At 50.0% G+C, this 16,900-nt stretch overlaps 1 protein-coding gene across 1 annotated transcript in view; it reads left to right on the top strand.

Moving 5' to 3' along the window:
• Ptprn2 (protein tyrosine phosphatase receptor type N2) overlaps positions 1 to 16,900 on the top strand; it is a 723,788-nt gene that overhangs the window by 393,535 nt on the left and 313,353 nt on the right. The window lies entirely within an intron of this gene.

The raw sequence follows: 16,900 nt of genomic DNA on the forward strand, positions 1-16,900 counted from the left end.
TCTACTCTGATCTCTGGACACCACCTCTGCTCATTTCCTGGCTCCTGCCAACCATGGACTGGGCATTTGTGCTTCCTTACCAGCTGTGGGCTGTCTCCTCCTCACCTGTCTTCAGGCACAGTGCTGGCAGGGCTTTGCTTCCCAGGCAAAGATGTGGGTGCTGCACTCAGACCATGCTCTTCTCTTAGCAAATGCTATCCTGGGCACTTTCAGCCACTGATGAGCTTGTGTGGGCTGCCTGAGATGCAGCTACATAAAGGAGCCTGGACTGTGGGTACGGACATTAGAATTAGCGTTTGCAGCCAAACAAGGTCATCTGCCTAATTGTGTCAGGGCGTACAAGAGATGTGTCGCTGTTATCTGCAGCAAGCTTCCGCGCTGGGGCAAAGTTGTTCTGGGATAAGGACGAGGAGTCACAGCAGACCATGATAACTGAACTCCTTGATCTCTGTCTGGGTCTTCAGGGACTGAGGCTGTTAGTTGAGCAGGGCACAGTACTCAGGCATCCTTTGGGACAGTGTGCTATGCACCAAGACAGCCAAGCTCAGTAGAGCAGTGCTGGAGGCCTGTGGGTGCCTGGGTGGTTTGGGCACTGGAGTTCCTGAATCCCTGAAAGGCAGACTAGAGCAGAAAGCATTTAATTCCTAAAGTCCAAGGTCACTCAACGTCCTGATGGCACTGACTCTTCTTGTGGGGTGGGAGGGTGAGCCCTGTGATCTCTGAAGCTGTGGGAGAGGATGTGCATGTTTCATGCTCATTGTTCTTCCTGCCTCTCAACCTCCCTTACCCTCATGGAGCCCGAGGAGGGAGACCCCTGCCCCTGGGATTCTAGTTCCATCCAACGGTGGCAGGATGTTCATACCAGTCATCAGCAGCATCTTTGCCGCAAATGGCTTGTGGATATTCCCAGTGCACCATGACATCCTCACGTTCTGGGGGTGAGCCATGGTCCTTGCTTCAAATGTTTTCTGTATTGACCTGAACAGTGGACCAGGCTCTAGGCCTGACTCGTTCAAATAGGAGTCAGTACTCACACACAGTTATTCAGTCTAAATTAAGTCAAACACTCAGTTCATCAGATTGCCCACATTTCAAGTGGGTTTAGCTAGCCATGACCAGGTGGTTAGTTAAGGGACATTGAGGGACCATTTCTGATGAGAGGTCTAGCTTTGTTAGTTGGGGTGAGTTAAATGTGTGTTTGAATGTCTTCAAGGATAGAAAGTAATAAAAAGAATGAGAAGAGTGAATCACATGCTAAGTATTTCAGCCATGGCAGCCAGAGATGCCTTCACAGAAGATGGAAGCCCTGACCAAGGCCGGGTGGAGTGTCGGGGCCATAGGTTGGCATTTGCCCTATGCACGCAGTGCTGTGGTTCTGTGTGCAAGCTGTAGGCCCAGAGAAGACTGATAGGAGGGCAAATGCCGGGGCCTGTGGCTCTGCCAAGGAGCATCACTCCCACTTACCTCCACACTGAGAACCTGGGTGAGTCAGGACAAGCCATTGTACGCTAGGAGCTGCTGCAACAATCACCAACCACTTATAAAGCACTGTGTGCACAGGAAATAAACTTTTCTGAACTGCTGGGGTCCTTTCTGTAAGTCAGTCATAAAATGTGGTCCTATGAACCAAACCTCAGAGTATCGGGTTAAGCAGATGACCCATCAGCATCTCAGACTCCCTCCATACAGACACAGCCTTGGGATGTCAGAATCTGCCGGGTGGAGAACAGTCATGAGATGCTGCTCCCCAGGCATATGCTACACCAAACTGGTGACTTTTGAGCCAAGAACTTCAGTAATCTCTCCATTTCCCACAGATGCTGTGTGTGGGTCTCTTGTATCTCTAACCCTCACCAGCTTCAGTGTCTCTTTCAGAAAGGATCAGGAGGTGGCAGCTGGGAATCCAAACCTGGCCCACACCTGGGAGAAGGATAGGGACAGGTATGCAAGCCACATCAGAGACACTGGTATAGATTAGATGCATGACCCACATCACCAACACTTGAACCATCAAAGGTACACAAGTCATGGTACAGATGTATTAGCCATGTGGCAGGTGGTATGCCACGGTACAAATACAGGAGCTCTGTCACAGACATAGTAAAGGAAGTAAGCATGTCCTAGACATGTGTGCCACATCACAGATAGTGTGCCATGTCACAGATGGTAAGCTACTGTACTGATGTGGGAGCCATGCCACAGACATGCGACCCACAGTACAGATACATAAGCTGCGTGTGTCATGGTTTTCCACCCTCTGTACCTGCTCACGGAAGCTAGGCTTTGCACTTCTTATGGAACCAGCATGAATCCTGACTCATTCTCTGATGCTTTCTCCATGACTCTCCTTGGACTGGCATGAAGCACCTAGAGAACAATCTTGCCTTGCAGGTGCTCTGAAGATAGAGGTAAGGTCCCCAGGAACCAGGATGGATTAGACATATTTCATCCTTTTGAACCAAGTGGTCTGGACAATACCAGTGGGCAGGTCCCCCGTGTGACAGGAACAAGTGGAAACATTGGGGCCACCTTTCAGGGCACTCAAGCCTCAAGAGCTCATCCATGTGGGTCAGAATGCAAACCCTGCAACTGCCCCCTACCTAGGGAAGGCCTGTTGGGGCACATGACCGGCCACACTGTGGGATGGGCAGAGGCCTTCTAGAGACACTGATGGCCCACAGTCTATCCATAAAATACTTCTGACCTCCACTGAGCCATTCTGCAGGTCAGAAGGACTCAGCATGTGAACATGAAAACTTCAATTTCCACAGAAGTATTCTCTGCTGGTCAAGGGGCCAGGCACTAAGAGGAGGCTTCCTTGGTCCCAACATGGGTTTCAGCTGGCTGGGCGAAAGTGTCCCACGTGTGAAGGGACCAGCCATTGTCACTGGGTTCAAAGGAAAACAAAGCTTTCTCCACTGTGTTGCTTTCCCTGGGAAGACAAAGAAATGTCTGATTACCCCAGAGGGGCACAGACAAGAAAAGATTCTGCCCAAGACTAGCTTGGTGACCCAGTGAGTTTAATTAGCAGTCAGCCACTTGCAGGCAGCTACCCCCACCCCCAATCATACTCACACAGTGTCTTTCCTGTCAAGGAAAACATAGGTCAGTGTAGCACATGTGAGGCCCTAAGTTCAATCCCCAACATGGAAGAAAAGGAAGGGAGGAAGGAAAGAAGGAAGGAGGGGGGAGAGAGGAGAGACGAGTGTCTACCCTTCTGCCAGCGATTATTCACAACATCCTTCTTAGGCCAGGACCTCCAGGTCTTGTAAATACTCCATGTGCCTTGTGAGCCCTTCCTCCCTCCTCAAAGGAATGATAGGGGCCCAGTTTTGTGAGATTCTCCTGCCCCAATTTCACAATGGCCGAGATCCAGCCCTGCCTGGAGGATAGGGACATGAGGCAAGCACGTGACACAGCAGAACCTGCCCCTGAGAACCTGCCTGATTGGCCTTAGGGAAGGACAGCAAAGTGAGACCTTAAGGCCTGTGCATGGCCTGCAGGACACCAAACCCTGATAGCAGCAGCAGGGGACCCTTGCCAGGGCAATGTGAGCAGGCCAATGGGTTAGTCTTGCCATGGTTTTGAAAATACCTTTTTCGTTTTTGTTTTTGTTTTTGTTTTTTTTTTCTTAAACATGAACATGCCACAGTGATCATATCCCAGGAGCTGACTTTCCCTGAGCATCCGGGTTTATGTGGGTATCTTTTCCTGTCATGGCTGGAGCAATCAGCTTAGGCATGCCCACTGAAGCAGAAGCCCAAAGATACTCCCACTCTTCCTGCCCAGAACCTTGGTCAGCTCCCAGACTCAGTCTGGCACCTAAAGGTACCAATGGCATCCACAGGGCTGGCTAGCCTACCTTGTCTGAGGCATGTGTGGAAGGGCGGCTCTCCTGGCTTTCTTTCCTCCCTTTCCTCCCTCCTCCCCCCTCCCCTGCCTCCCCTTCCTTCTCTTCCTCCCTCCCATGAGACAACACAGACACAGTGCTGGGCACCTGACGTGGGATTTGAACCCTGCTGGCTGCATTCTCTTAGTCTAGTCAGGCCAGCGAGAAGACTCTACAGTCCAGCTGTGTGCTCCACAACTGAGCTATGAGCAGAGTTAGGCCCTGCCAACCCACTGTGAACTCGGCAATGCCCCTGCTCCCTCCCTGCCTGCCAGTCTGCCTCCCCCGCCCAGATGGAGGAGGACGGGTGGTAATGTCTTTTTTTAACCCTCATATTGGCTCTTAAGGCCTGAGCATCGCTGCATGAGCTGGTGTCTGGTACCCCTGAGGCTCATGCCCTGTGCCAACGGAGGCTCTCTGGGCATGTTTAGAAATTGTCCTTGGGGCTCATGTCAAGTGTAAGATCTGTTGGGTTTTATGAATACACTTTCCAGTGGCATGAATGAGTTACTCATCTGAGGCCCCTCTGAGCTCGGGTCTGCCTTGGTTAATGGATGGCTTCTTTCTGAATGACGGCTCGGTCATGTCTACCCCGTCTGTACAAAAGGGTAGCCTGCATGTTACCTCACAGATGCGGGGAAGGCTCTGCTAAGAAATGAACATTGCCTTTCAAAGCTGGGAGGCACAGAACTGGCTGTGTTTGGCAAAGCCCAGCAAAAGTTTCCCGGACTGAGAAGAAAGGGGTTGGCCAAGTTGGGAGACAGAGCTCAGAGGTGTGTGTGAGCTGCAGGTGGCCGAAAGGGGGCTGCACTGGGACTTGGCATCGGAAGTCTTGGCATGACCTGTCTGCCAACCCTCCCCTGTCGCTGGAGTCGGATGCTTGATGCTGTGTGGCCCTGGTGTGACAAGAGCACCTCTTTCCAGTTCTCAGGCACTGGGAGTTGAAGCCACACCTGCCCCTTGGTCTTCACCCGATCTGTCTGTGGGGCCTGTCCTGGGAGAACAGGTGTGGGTGTAATAACACAGAGGAGCTAGAGACCAGAGACCCCTGAGGATGGCGGACCCTTCTTCTCAGCACGGGCTTTTTCTATGTGGGAGTGGAGCCGCCGTCATCACCGGCAGCCCTCTGACCCAGCACTGACACAGACGAGTCAGGCAGCCTTGGGCAGAAGAGGGGGAGGCAGGGAACCCCTCCTGCCTCTAGCACAGCTGAGTTGGAAACCAAGCAGGATTCCACTCACTTTGGAATGAGTCCTTCCTAGAAAGGAGCCCCTGTCCTCCCCCAACTGTGCCCCAAGCTCTACAGTAAGAGCTGCCATGTGGCCAGAGGAGAGCCCGAGGCCTCTGTTAGGAATGTTAGGAACCGAAGAAGAGTCCGATGCCTGTGCATCCATCGGGCTTCGCATCTACAGTTGACCAAGGAAACCTTCTATAGGCACAAGGCTTCCCCGTATAGGACCTTCTGTGCCCACTTCCATTGTTCCTGGGCAGAAGTGATCCAGGTCAAAATGACAGGACACTGTGTCCCCAGTTAATAGCCACTCATCATCCCTATGGGTGAGAGGTTCATGTGTTCCACTTAGGCCCCAGCATGCACCATGGGGACCTAAGTGGCAAGGAGATTCCCTAACTCTCAATTCTACATGCTCTATTTTCAGCCAGACTTGATCCACATATCAAAGTGGAAGTGGACCCATGTGATTGTTTCCCAAGCATGTGACCTTCATGGTTCACTTCCCACAAGGTGAGGTTTGGGGCTAGAAATGTCAGTTCCTCCAGCAGAAGGACACAGTTCCATGGGACACTAGAGAACATGAGTATCCCACTTCAGCCTCACCAAAGCTGATGCTGCTTCCCATGGATGACCTCAAGGCTGTCTTGGCTCTTCTGGCTCAGGAACACCTGAGCTTTCTCCAGGATTGATGAACAAGGCCAGAGGATGGTAGCCTCTATAGATATTTGCCACATTAGGAAATGTCTCCTCTTCTACCTATAGATTCCTCCAAATTTAGAGTGCTTTCAAAATGCAGAGCCCTGTCTAGGATGTGGCTCAGTGAGAGATCATTTACCTGGCATTCCTAAAGGCATGGGTTCTACCGCCAGCACCACACACACACACACACACACACACACACACACACACACACACACACACAGAGAGAGAGAGAGAGAGAGAGAGAGAGAGAGAGAGACCCTTAGTAAACAAACACTACTTATTGATAACCACTCACTTGCTTCAATCAATCTTAATATCAAACCCAGGCAGCACTGGGTGAATGGGAATTTCAAGTAATGGAAATAGATGGGCGCTTTTGAGTAGTGTGGACTTAACAGACAGGCAGAGACTGCAGTGAGAAAAGTGTGTGAGGTCTGTGAGGGGAGATGTGTGGTAGATGGATCCTTATCTGAATTCTGTCCTGTTCTACTGTCAACCCACAGTGACAACAGCCAAGATGCCCCGCCCCTCTGTTTCTATGGAGAAAACGGGACTAGCTGAACTCCACGGCAGTCATTTGCCTCCAATTTCCACGTCCTCCAAACCTCACCTATAGCTTCACCTAGCGCCTGATGGTGGAACCTTCTGGGTGCCTATCACATGACAGGCGCTCACAGGATGCAGATACATTGTCCACATTCAGGGAGGAGCATTCCCATGATGTCCACTTGACACTGGGGCTGTGGATTATAACCTTTGGTGCCATCTCTGACCCCCAAAGTGATCCATATCCTTTCCTGCCCCTGCCACCCTCAGGGCCAGGTTGTCTGCACTCTCTCTCCTCTCCCCAGGGCTGCAGCACCCACCATGTCTCAGGTTAGCTCTATGGGCTCCTAGTCAGACCGTATCTTTACAGTGCTCTCCGACGAGACCACAGATGCAGGCTGGGCCACAGATCATCCACTTGAGGAACAGGCTCCCTGCTTCCAAATCTTATTCTCAGTATTTGGATACTTCCACCTTCCTCGTGTCTTCTCAGGAACAGGCTTGCCCTACAGTTTATGGATGGTGTGCCTGCTGTGTGGTATAGAGAATGTTGGAGGAACAGGAGGGTAGAGCTTGAGCGACGACAGGGACAAACCTCGGGGTGACCGACTCCCCCATCTCTCTCCTGCTGAGGGTCTGCAGCATGCTGTGTTTCTCTGCATCGTGCCGCTGTGTGTCACTCTCTCATTTCTTCCCCATTTGAGTGATGCAGTGCGATGTGGCCAATGACAAGTAGAACAAATCCTGGTGATGAGGGCACCTTGGGCCTGCATTATATCTGACTGCTGTTTTCCATAGAAATTATTTGTGAAAGCATGTCACGTGCTCAGAATCATGTCTGTCTTCTTCCCAGTGCGTGCACTGATGGGCAGATAAGTTCTGACTTGCCAGACAGGAATGGTGTGGCCCGACCTCTCTAGTTAGGCAACAAATTGGCCTGTGAAGAAGCAGCCTCTGCTTTCATGGCAGAGGAGACGGGAGAGAAACAGCTGTACTGCCTTATGCAGAGCTTACTGCTGAAGGTTTAACCGCAAACAGAGCTCCCAACACCTCACGGCACTATGCGTTTCCAAAGGGAGGGCTGAGGTGGGGGGGGGGGCTGTCATGTTGCCAGAGTCACGGGAAGGGTTGCCATGAGAGGCAGTTGGCTGACAAAGTGATTGGTGCAAAGGGAAGCTGTCAGGGCATTGGTGGGTGGCAGACTTGAAAACGTAAGAGCAATGTCCTCCTTGCTCCACCTCATAGCCCTGGAGATGGGTTCCAGGGTCCCCAGGGAACCAAAATCTGCAGGCACTTAAGGCTATGAGCACACAGAATGGTGTAATCCCCCCATTCTGAGCATCTCCAGGTGACTGAGAATAGAAGCTAAAAGTGCTACGCAATTAGTAGCTCTTTGTCATGGTTTAAGGGCCAATGACAAAGATAACCACACACTTGCTACAGGCACTTTTTCCTAATACTTTCCCTTTTCTACTTCTGTGTGTGTGTGTGTGTGTGTGTGTGTGTGTGTGTGTGTGTGTGTGTGTGCATGTTTTTGCATGTGTTTGAGTACACATGTACGGGCATGTATGCACATGGAGACCCGAGGCTCCTTAACCTTATTCACCGAAGCAGTGTCTTTCAAACCCAGAGCTTACTGGTATGGTTAGTTAATGTGGCAATTCCATGGAGTCTGTCTGTCTGATAGTTCCCTGAAGAACTTTGCCTTGATCCGCAGAATCCGCATCAGGCATCCAAGACCACGAGGTAGTCAAGAGAGAGAGCATCTACTCATTCCAGGTCTTAAGGGGTCCCCCCTGGGCCACACCTGCGGAGGCAGCTGCCTAGCAGTTACCTGCCGCCTACTAGGGGCAGTGCTTCAGGGTAAAGCCCAGATAACCCCTCTACAGTTAGTCTTATGAGACAGCTAGCTCTGGGGACCCCCGGTCTCACCTAGAATTTAGAGTTTGGGGGTCTGGACTCTGGTCCTTCCTCACCTTTGTAAGCACATCAACCACTGAGCCACCTCTTGGGTCATTTTTCTAATATTTTTGGCCTGCCTGGGCTGAATCCACGGGTGATGAACCCACGGATCCAAGGGTGAGTGGCAGTCGGCTAGAGTACTATGGAGTTTGTTCCTTGAGATGGACAAAGAATTTTATGTTCTGTAAAGAAGACCCATGCAGGCAGGAAAGTGAAGTCACAGTTGGAGAGTGAGAGGCCACTGACAGGCTGTGACACTTAGGGACCTGAGGTGGGGATGTCAGAATGGCAGGTACCACTGCCTTGAGAGTGAAAGTAGAGATCTGGGGGTCCCAGACACAAAATAACCATTAGGGATTCTGAGACAGAATGTTAAAGCAGCCTCCACCTGCCCGTGAGTGAGTGTGGGATCTTGAGTGTTCCAGACAAAAATCTTGGTTCTATATCTGAGGTGGGGACTCTAAAGCCAGTGTCACCCACCCCAGGGTAAAAATAGAGATCCTGAGGGTCCTGGACACAAGTTACAGGTTGTGAGGAACAGAGGACCACCAGCCAAAGAGAAAAAGAAAAAAAAAAACCCAACCAACTATTAGAACAGACAAACAGCATCAGTGGGAGGGGAGGGGAATCCCGGAGGTTCGAGTCCACCAGGGCTCCTAGGAGTCCTTCAGCACCAGACACCATCTCTTGCCTGGGGTATTCCCTCTTGGCTAGACTCTTTTCTCCACGGCCAGCCATTATGTAACAGTTACTCCTGGGGGTAGACAATCCCAGAAGCAAGGGGCAGCCCTTCTTAAAGGTGCCAGTCCCTGTTTCATAGATCAGCCCTACCTCTCCTTCAGTTTTTTTTTTAAACTTGCCCAACCATATCCCATTGGCACAAAGCAAGTATTCTGGATGACTACCTGATCCTGTGAGTTTGATGACTTAATGACTCCACTTAGGGAATGTGAACAGTCAAAACACATGTCATGTTACAGTTATGGGGGGCTATTTTTGAGAGAGAAGAGGACCATAAGTGGAAAATCTAGAATTTGACTTTGCCTCTGCATTCAGGAAGGTGATCCATTGGACCCATGGACATCTCAGACCACATCTGAAGGAAGAGGACTAGCAGACCTTGTTGGGCCTGAGTGCAAACTCTCTCCTGAGTAGTGAGGATGCATATTCTTGGAACATCCATTCTACATTCCTCACGCATTCCTATGGTTCTGAATTTTCCCTGCTTAAACATTCCAGCCTCTTCCCTGCTCCTGAAATAATGACCGACTTTATGTTCTACCCAAGATAGGGTGGTCTTTTCTAATGCATGTGTTCTCTGAGGTGGTCCATTCGAGTTGTCCTGCAATCCCTAGGCTTGTAGGCTTGATCCTGCCTGAGCAGATCCTTACTACAAAGAGAGGGTACAGCTGTGGGGTCCACTAGTTCTCTGAGCCAAGTCTTGGATACCCACCAGAGAACCTGTGTCTGCTGGAACCTGTGGCTGGAGTACAGTTGGGGTGAGAGCGACGGGTCCAGTCCTAGAAATATCTCCCTGGAGGGTGAGTGTGGTGGGTGCTGCTCCAGGTAAACAAAGGTATGAGTGTGCCAAAGAGGCTCCCAGAATCATTCAGACCTCAAAATAAGATTACTCCTATGACGCTTTCAGGTTCACTGGATCTTGTTCAATCTAGCCTACAAGATGAGGTTGGTTTGGGGATGTGGATGGGACACCAGCTCACACCTAAGCAACTGGACCAGTTGCAGGGCAGAGTTCTTGGGACAGAGTCCCATGTTACAGTGGTCCATACAAGCTGGTCAAGTTCATGAGCCCTGTATGCAGACATTCCTGACTTCAAGTGGACCTCACAAGTACTGACTATTCCAGGCCACGGACAGTTGTCACATGGATGGTAACACAAGCAGGGATCTGACAGCTCTTGATTCCTAACATCGGCATCTGTTGGGGAAGGATTGAAGGGAGTGTCTGGGTTCATAAAAGATAAAAGAGCATTCTTAAGAACGATTCTCCTTTGTATGTGATCAAAGTGGTCCTGCTCTGTTTTAGCCAGACATCCGTGCCAGAGACCTTGATAGGCACAGGAGCAGAGAGAAAGTCAGGATAAGAACCCATACAATGGGGCTCAAAGGAAAGGTCTCCTTGAGGACTTTGATCAGAAACAAATCTCTAGGCCAGAGTAGGGAGCACCCCATCTCTCTCTCTCCCTTCGGGAGCTCCCTGCCTGACCTCTGAGAGAATTTGTTGGAACCTGGCTAGACGGGCAATGTGAGATACTAGCCAGACAGCCTAGAGGCCATTCAGCAGGGCTTTCCAAGGAGAGGCCTGTATACAAAGCCTCAAAGGGAGTCAGTCCTAGGGGCTCAGAGGTACCCCTTAGTCACACCAAAACCAATGACAGCAACTTCTTCTGGGAGTTTGAGCCTCCTCCATCAATTTAATGAGATGTCTTTTAAGTAGGCCATTTATTCTCTCTGCTTTTCCTGAAGACTAAGGATGCCAGACACAGCGGAGGTTAAATTCTATCTCTAGGGTTTCAGAGATTCCTCAGGGACTTTTGTTTTGAAGGCTGGCTCCTTGTCAATCTACATGCTTCTAAGCATTTTAAATCTGAGAGCAATTTAATTTAAGACGGGTTTATCACCCCCTGCACTTGTTTTCTTTGGCAAAGGAAAGCTTCAGCCCATTCGATCAGTGCCCACCCATCATAGTAGCAAATGGAGTTTGGGTTGCCTGGTAAGTGGGTAAGATCTGTCAATCTTCCCCCAAATGTTTTCCCTGTCTCTGCATGCTAGAGGAGGCAAGTGATTGCTACAGGGATAAATCTTTTGACAGTCTCTGCATCACTAAACTATCTGGGTTATATTCTGATATTCTCTCTCTACAATCATTTCTTTAAGCTGGACTTCCCTTTTCCAGATGGTACACTGGGTGGAGGGATTTAAACATTTTTCAGTATAGGGACTGAGGCAACCACAGATGACCCATCGGTGGTGACCCACCACCTACGATGATTCAGGCTGCTGACTCGTTCTTGGGCCTCCTCGGGTGTCTTGAGGGGAGTGTAACAAGGCCTTGCAGAGGTGAGATAGCATCTCCCCATAGAAGAGGAAACATTTCTTCTATCTAAGGTGCCAATGCCTTGGCAGTTATGTTTTCTACATGTTTACCCAGAAGTCCTCTCCCTTCTCAGGCACTCAGCAGTGTGTGACTACAATCTCCAGGGGAAGCAGAACTTCATCTAGTAAGTCCAAGGTCTCATCTGCGTTGGCCAGTAATTCCTTCTCCTTCCAGATGGCAGCATGGGCATGAAGTATCCAGCATGTATGTTTGGATTCTGTATAAATATTTACCAGTTATCCTTTACTAAGAGTCAAAGCCCTCGTTAGGGAAATAACCTTTTCCAGTTGAGCCCTGGTGTTAACTTGGAGAGGGTTAAGCTCAGTCTCAAATTTGGTTACTAAGACATATTCGGCTCTCCAAGCTTCACCCTGTACAAATGAATCCCCACTGATACACAATTGGAGATTGAAATTTCCCAAGGGTTGATCTCTAAGATCAGATCTGGCAGTGCAGGTTTCTATCAAGACCTCAGCAGAGTGTTCAAGATATGATTCCCCATCTGGAACAGGAGTAGGACAGACCTTCAGGGCCACTTCAGGCCACTCTACTGAGAAAGCCTGATGTTTTACCTACTGTGGTCTGATAGCGAAAAGGGCCCCTTGGAACTGTGTGCCAAAGATGTCACGGGGGCCTTGTACCGTCAGGAGTTTCCCTGGCTCAGTGCCTTAGGGTCCAGAAGTCCCACTGTTACAATTGACCTCTAACATCCCTTTTACCCCTTAGCTACATGTTTCCCCAAAACTTAGGCCCCCCTACTCTCCATAACCCCCAAAGAAAATAAAAGAGTAGCTGACTAAAAGAGTTGCCATCCTAACCATGCCCATGAGTTTTCTCAGGTCTCAGAGTCCTCCACTGTGATCTCCAGTCAGTTATATACGTAGACCTTAAGTAGAGTTCTTCAAATCCCAGTAGTGTGAGAGGTCTTTAGTTCCTGGATGAGCCCCCACAAATGTTGAGGGGGGTCTCGGGTGAGTGGTGGCTGTCTAGAGGTAGTGCTGAGTTTGTTCCCTGTGACAGATAATGAGCTGTGCATCCTGGGAAGAAGACCCCCTCAGTAAACTGAAGTGACTGTTGGAGATTGAGGGCCACTGACAGGTTGTGATGGCCAGAGAGCTGAGGCAGGGGCATGAAAGCAGCAGCCATGAGGGAGAGAACCTGACAGGAAGTAACAGTCAGAGGTCTGAGGCCCATATGCCAAAATGTAGTCCCTCTGCCCAGAGAGTGAAAGTCGAGATCCTGAGGTCCTGTGCCTAACGTAACATTACAGATCTGAGGTAGGAACACTAACGCAGGAGGAACCTACTCTGGATATAAATAGAGACCCTGGGCCCGGATACAAAGTTACCAATACAGACCTGAGCAAAGTGGCGACCTCCAAGAGTGAATGAGATCCTGAGGGACCAGGGACACAAAGCTCCAGATTGACTGGGAACAGAGGAATACCAGTCAGAAGAGAAAAAGAAACAAATAGGTAAACTTTCTTAGAACAAACAGCTCCCAACTAGGGGACAGGAGGGGTCCCCAGAGGTGGGAGTCCTTCCGGGGCTTTCGATGGGTAAACTTAGAGTCTTCTTGGAGCCCTCCCTTACCCCGACTCCCTCTCCTCCGTGACTGGTTCTGCCCAGGGCACTCCTCCATTGGGTAAGACTCTTCCCCCTGCTCCATTCCCATTTTGTGACAGTTGTAATCGCCTGGGGAGTTGAGGGGACCAACCCCCCCCCCAACAAGGAGCAACCTTTCTTTAAGGGCTCATTCCATGTTTTCTAGATCGGCTCAAATTTCCTAGGCCTTTCTTTACCTTGACAAGGAGTGGTACAATGGGCAGCAGAGAACACTGGGATGAGCCTGTGAGGAGGCTTTAACACAGAGGGCACCAGGCCTCAGGAGAAGAGTGGCAGAGGCAGTGTCGGGAGGCAGAGCCACAGAGCTGGCTGTGAGTACTTGCAAGTACATGACGCTGGAGCCACCACAGTTTCTTTTTTTGGTTGTTGTTGTTTTTGTTTTTCAAGACAGGATTTCTCCATGTAGTTTTGGTGCCTGGATCTTGCTCTGTAGACCAGGCTGGCCTCCAAATCACAGAGATCTGCCTGGCTCTGCCTCCTGAGTGCTGGGATTAAAGGCGTGCACCACCTCTGCCTGGCTCTACCACAGGCTTTTTAGAAGGGGATAGGTACATAATCAGTCCACCCAGGGGAGATGAGGCCTGGTGGTCAGAATGCTGCTTGGGAGGAAAGGGCTACATCCCCAGGAAGAGGAGAGACTGAGCAGTGTGGTCCTGGCTGCTGGTAAAGGTGGGTACCTGTGGTAGGGTGGGAGTGGGCAGTGTGCAGGAAAGCCTAGCCCAAATGCTACAGTCACAAGAAGAGCATGTGGGGTATGTGGACAGCCAAGAGAACTTTGTCATTCTGCCTAGGTCCTTAGAGTGCTGGTCAGTCAGGGTGGCCCTGTTCAGGTCAGGGTGGTGATTTTAGGTGACAAGTCTTCTGGGAAGGTAACACCTCTCTAAATGGCCATCGTCACCTGGACACCTTCCAAATAACAGGACAGTTTCCCAAAGTGATGACATATGTTGCTGATGGCCCAACCCTGGAAGTAAAATGCTGCCATCATTTGTGCTCAGCTGGGCACGCTCAGGCAGACGTGTTCACCTCCCAGCTGCACAGGGCCTGCTGAGTCAGAAGGGAATACCTGCTTGGAGAACTTGGTACCTCATCTGTGTCCCCTTGTGAGCCTAAAGAGGCCCTGCTGCTGTTGCTCAGAGTGCTACACAGAACAAGACCACACCCCTGGCTAATGGACCTCACTGTATCCAGGCAGTTGGCGCTGACATAGGACACACACTCATCCCAGGCCAGCATCACATCGCAGAGCGAAAGGCAGCCATATTGGAAGGGTTGTGTCAGCTGGTAGCCTGTCTTCAGGCACACATGTATGCAGATATATGGATGCAACACCCCCACCCCCACCCCCAGCTACAACGCTCAGGATGGTCAGCTGGCCTGCTGAGCTATCCTCACGGGTCAAGGGACCTTTCCTGCTGTGCTGACATGCATGGCTACCGGGCCTTGTCTCTTTGAGGATAGCTAAATGTGTCCACAGACAATGCAGAGTCATCTGGACGCTCTATTAAAGCAGGATTAGCATCCCTTCCTTTCTTTTATGATCCAGTGGGTTTGGGTGGGACTCCAATTTGCATTTCTAATAGTGTGTTTCACACAGCTGCAGAAAAAAAAAAACCCAATGACATGACAAGCCACTTTTCATTTCCATCAGTACTGATTCCTACCAAGTTATCCAAAGCAGGCAGCCATTAAACTTTATAAAGCTTTCTGAGAGCTCTTTCCATCCTTGGGGAAATACACCGCATTAATAATCTAATGAGGTGTAACAAACTGCCGCAGGACCTGACAGGGGGAAACAACAAGCATCAATCTTTACCAACCTGTGGTCAGAAGTCCAGCCGCTGCCTAGTGAGATGGTTGACTCTGTGTCTCTCATCAGGCTGTGATCCTGCTGGCCTGAGCTCAGCTGGAGCTGAGTGCATGCCCAAGAGGCTCGCAACACAGGGCTCTTGGAGGCTCTGGTAAACGTCTTTGGAAGGACTCTTGTGTCAAGCAGAGCTTCCCGTGAGAAAAAATGCTTCAAGAAAGAAAGGAGTCCAGTAGGACTTCACCAGGCCTGTATGAATCAGTCTCTCATCTCATTCTGTCCATTGAACCCAGGTCCCAAAGTCCAGCCTTACACCTCAGGGAGGAGAATTCTGCCTACTTCTCATAGGGACCAACATCAAGCACAATGTGGATATCACATGGACTGGTGAAAATTAATGAAAGGGTACCATCGTCCTGGAATCCTGCTGCTGGGCTAAGAGACCTGCCATCACCACCATCACCGTAACCATCACTATCACCACCTACGTATTAGATAGGTGACCTGAAACAGATCTCGTTATTTCACAAATCTGTAAAATGTACCTATAACCATATTGCTCTTGTGGGACTTCTGTGAGTAATTTGGGATGTAAGAATTTACAGTGATGGCATCATCGTCACAATCATCGTCAACATCATGATTCCATCATCCTCATAGCGTCTTCATCTTTACCATAGTTACCACTACCACCATTATCACCATCAAAACTGTCGTCACCACCCATCATTATCAACATCTTCACATTCACTGTTACCTTTGCAATGGTCACCATGACCACTACCACCATCATCACCTTCACCATCTTCATCACCAACATCACAAATGTCACCATCACCAGCAGCAGCAGCAGCAACTATTGCTACATGGAAGTTGTCAGACAATGGGAGTTATAGACTGGTGATTTCTCCCAGGGACAACAGTGGAATAAAGATATTCTCTAAACTAATTTGTGGCTAGTACAACTTTCTTTAGGGGTGTTTCTTGGGTAATATCCTTTTAAACCTTTAAAATATTTTTCTTTTGCTTTTCTTATCCACATAGCAGGCATTCACTAGTCACCTAATGTCTACAGAGTACCATAAGTAGATTATGAATTTACTAATGACAAGAAGTATTCTACCCAGGGACCTTCACATAAGCGTGGCACACAGTGCTCTGGGATGCAGATCCATCCTGCCAGCAAACCATGAGCTCATGACCTTCCTTAGCTTTGTGTGGATGAGAAAGGAAGGTTCAGCCCTACAGAGTCCTGCACAGGCCCGGGCTATGTCTTAAGGGTTGCTTCATGGGGCATCTTAGCCTTGTGTAGAGCCTGGGAGGGAGGCTGTGGAGCAGGCAGTTCTGGCCAGGTCTTCAACCATCGAAGGTGGGACCACATCTCTGGGAGGGTCTATGACTGTGTTTCCAGAAAAGTTTAACAGAGCAAGGAAGGCTGGGTATGAATGCAAATGAGGTAAGCTGAGCATCACCTCACTGAGCCCCCGAAAGGAAACTCGATGTCACTTCATCCTTTTCCCTGTCATGATGGACAGTGCCTTCAACCATCTTCCCGAGTGTTGCTTCCTCAGGCATTTTGTCAATGAGAAAATGGATACAGGCGTGACCCACTGCTGGTCATGGAAGCTCCACTTGCTCCTAAATCAGTGTGTCCAAGTCCGTCCTCCCTTCCCAACTCACCCTCTGCTCTTGAGTTGCCATCAATACTTGAGGGCAGAAGGTTCGGTCCCATTCCCTGCACCAGCCCCAGAGTCCCTGAAATACAACCCGACAGTATGGCGTCTCGTCAAACTGTATGCACCCAGGCCCCAGCCTCTTGCTCCAGTCTCTTCTCTGGCTGCCCCCAGCTTCTAGCACACTCTGAGACCGCATCCCTCTGGTCCTTGAAGACACTGGAATCACAGACCTTGGGGCTTCCCTGACCATCCTGCCCACTGGCCTCCATCAGCAAGCATGAACCCAGATCTGCCTTCGTGTTTCCTGTCAGTGGGCCATCAACTTCAATATTGCCCCCCAA

This window comes from Peromyscus maniculatus, chromosome 14 (assembly GCF_049852395.1).
Source record: "Peromyscus maniculatus bairdii isolate BWxNUB_F1_BW_parent chromosome 14, HU_Pman_BW_mat_3.1, whole genome shotgun sequence".
In the NCBI taxonomy this organism is placed as follows: Eukaryota; Metazoa; Chordata; class Mammalia; order Rodentia; family Cricetidae; genus Peromyscus; species Peromyscus maniculatus.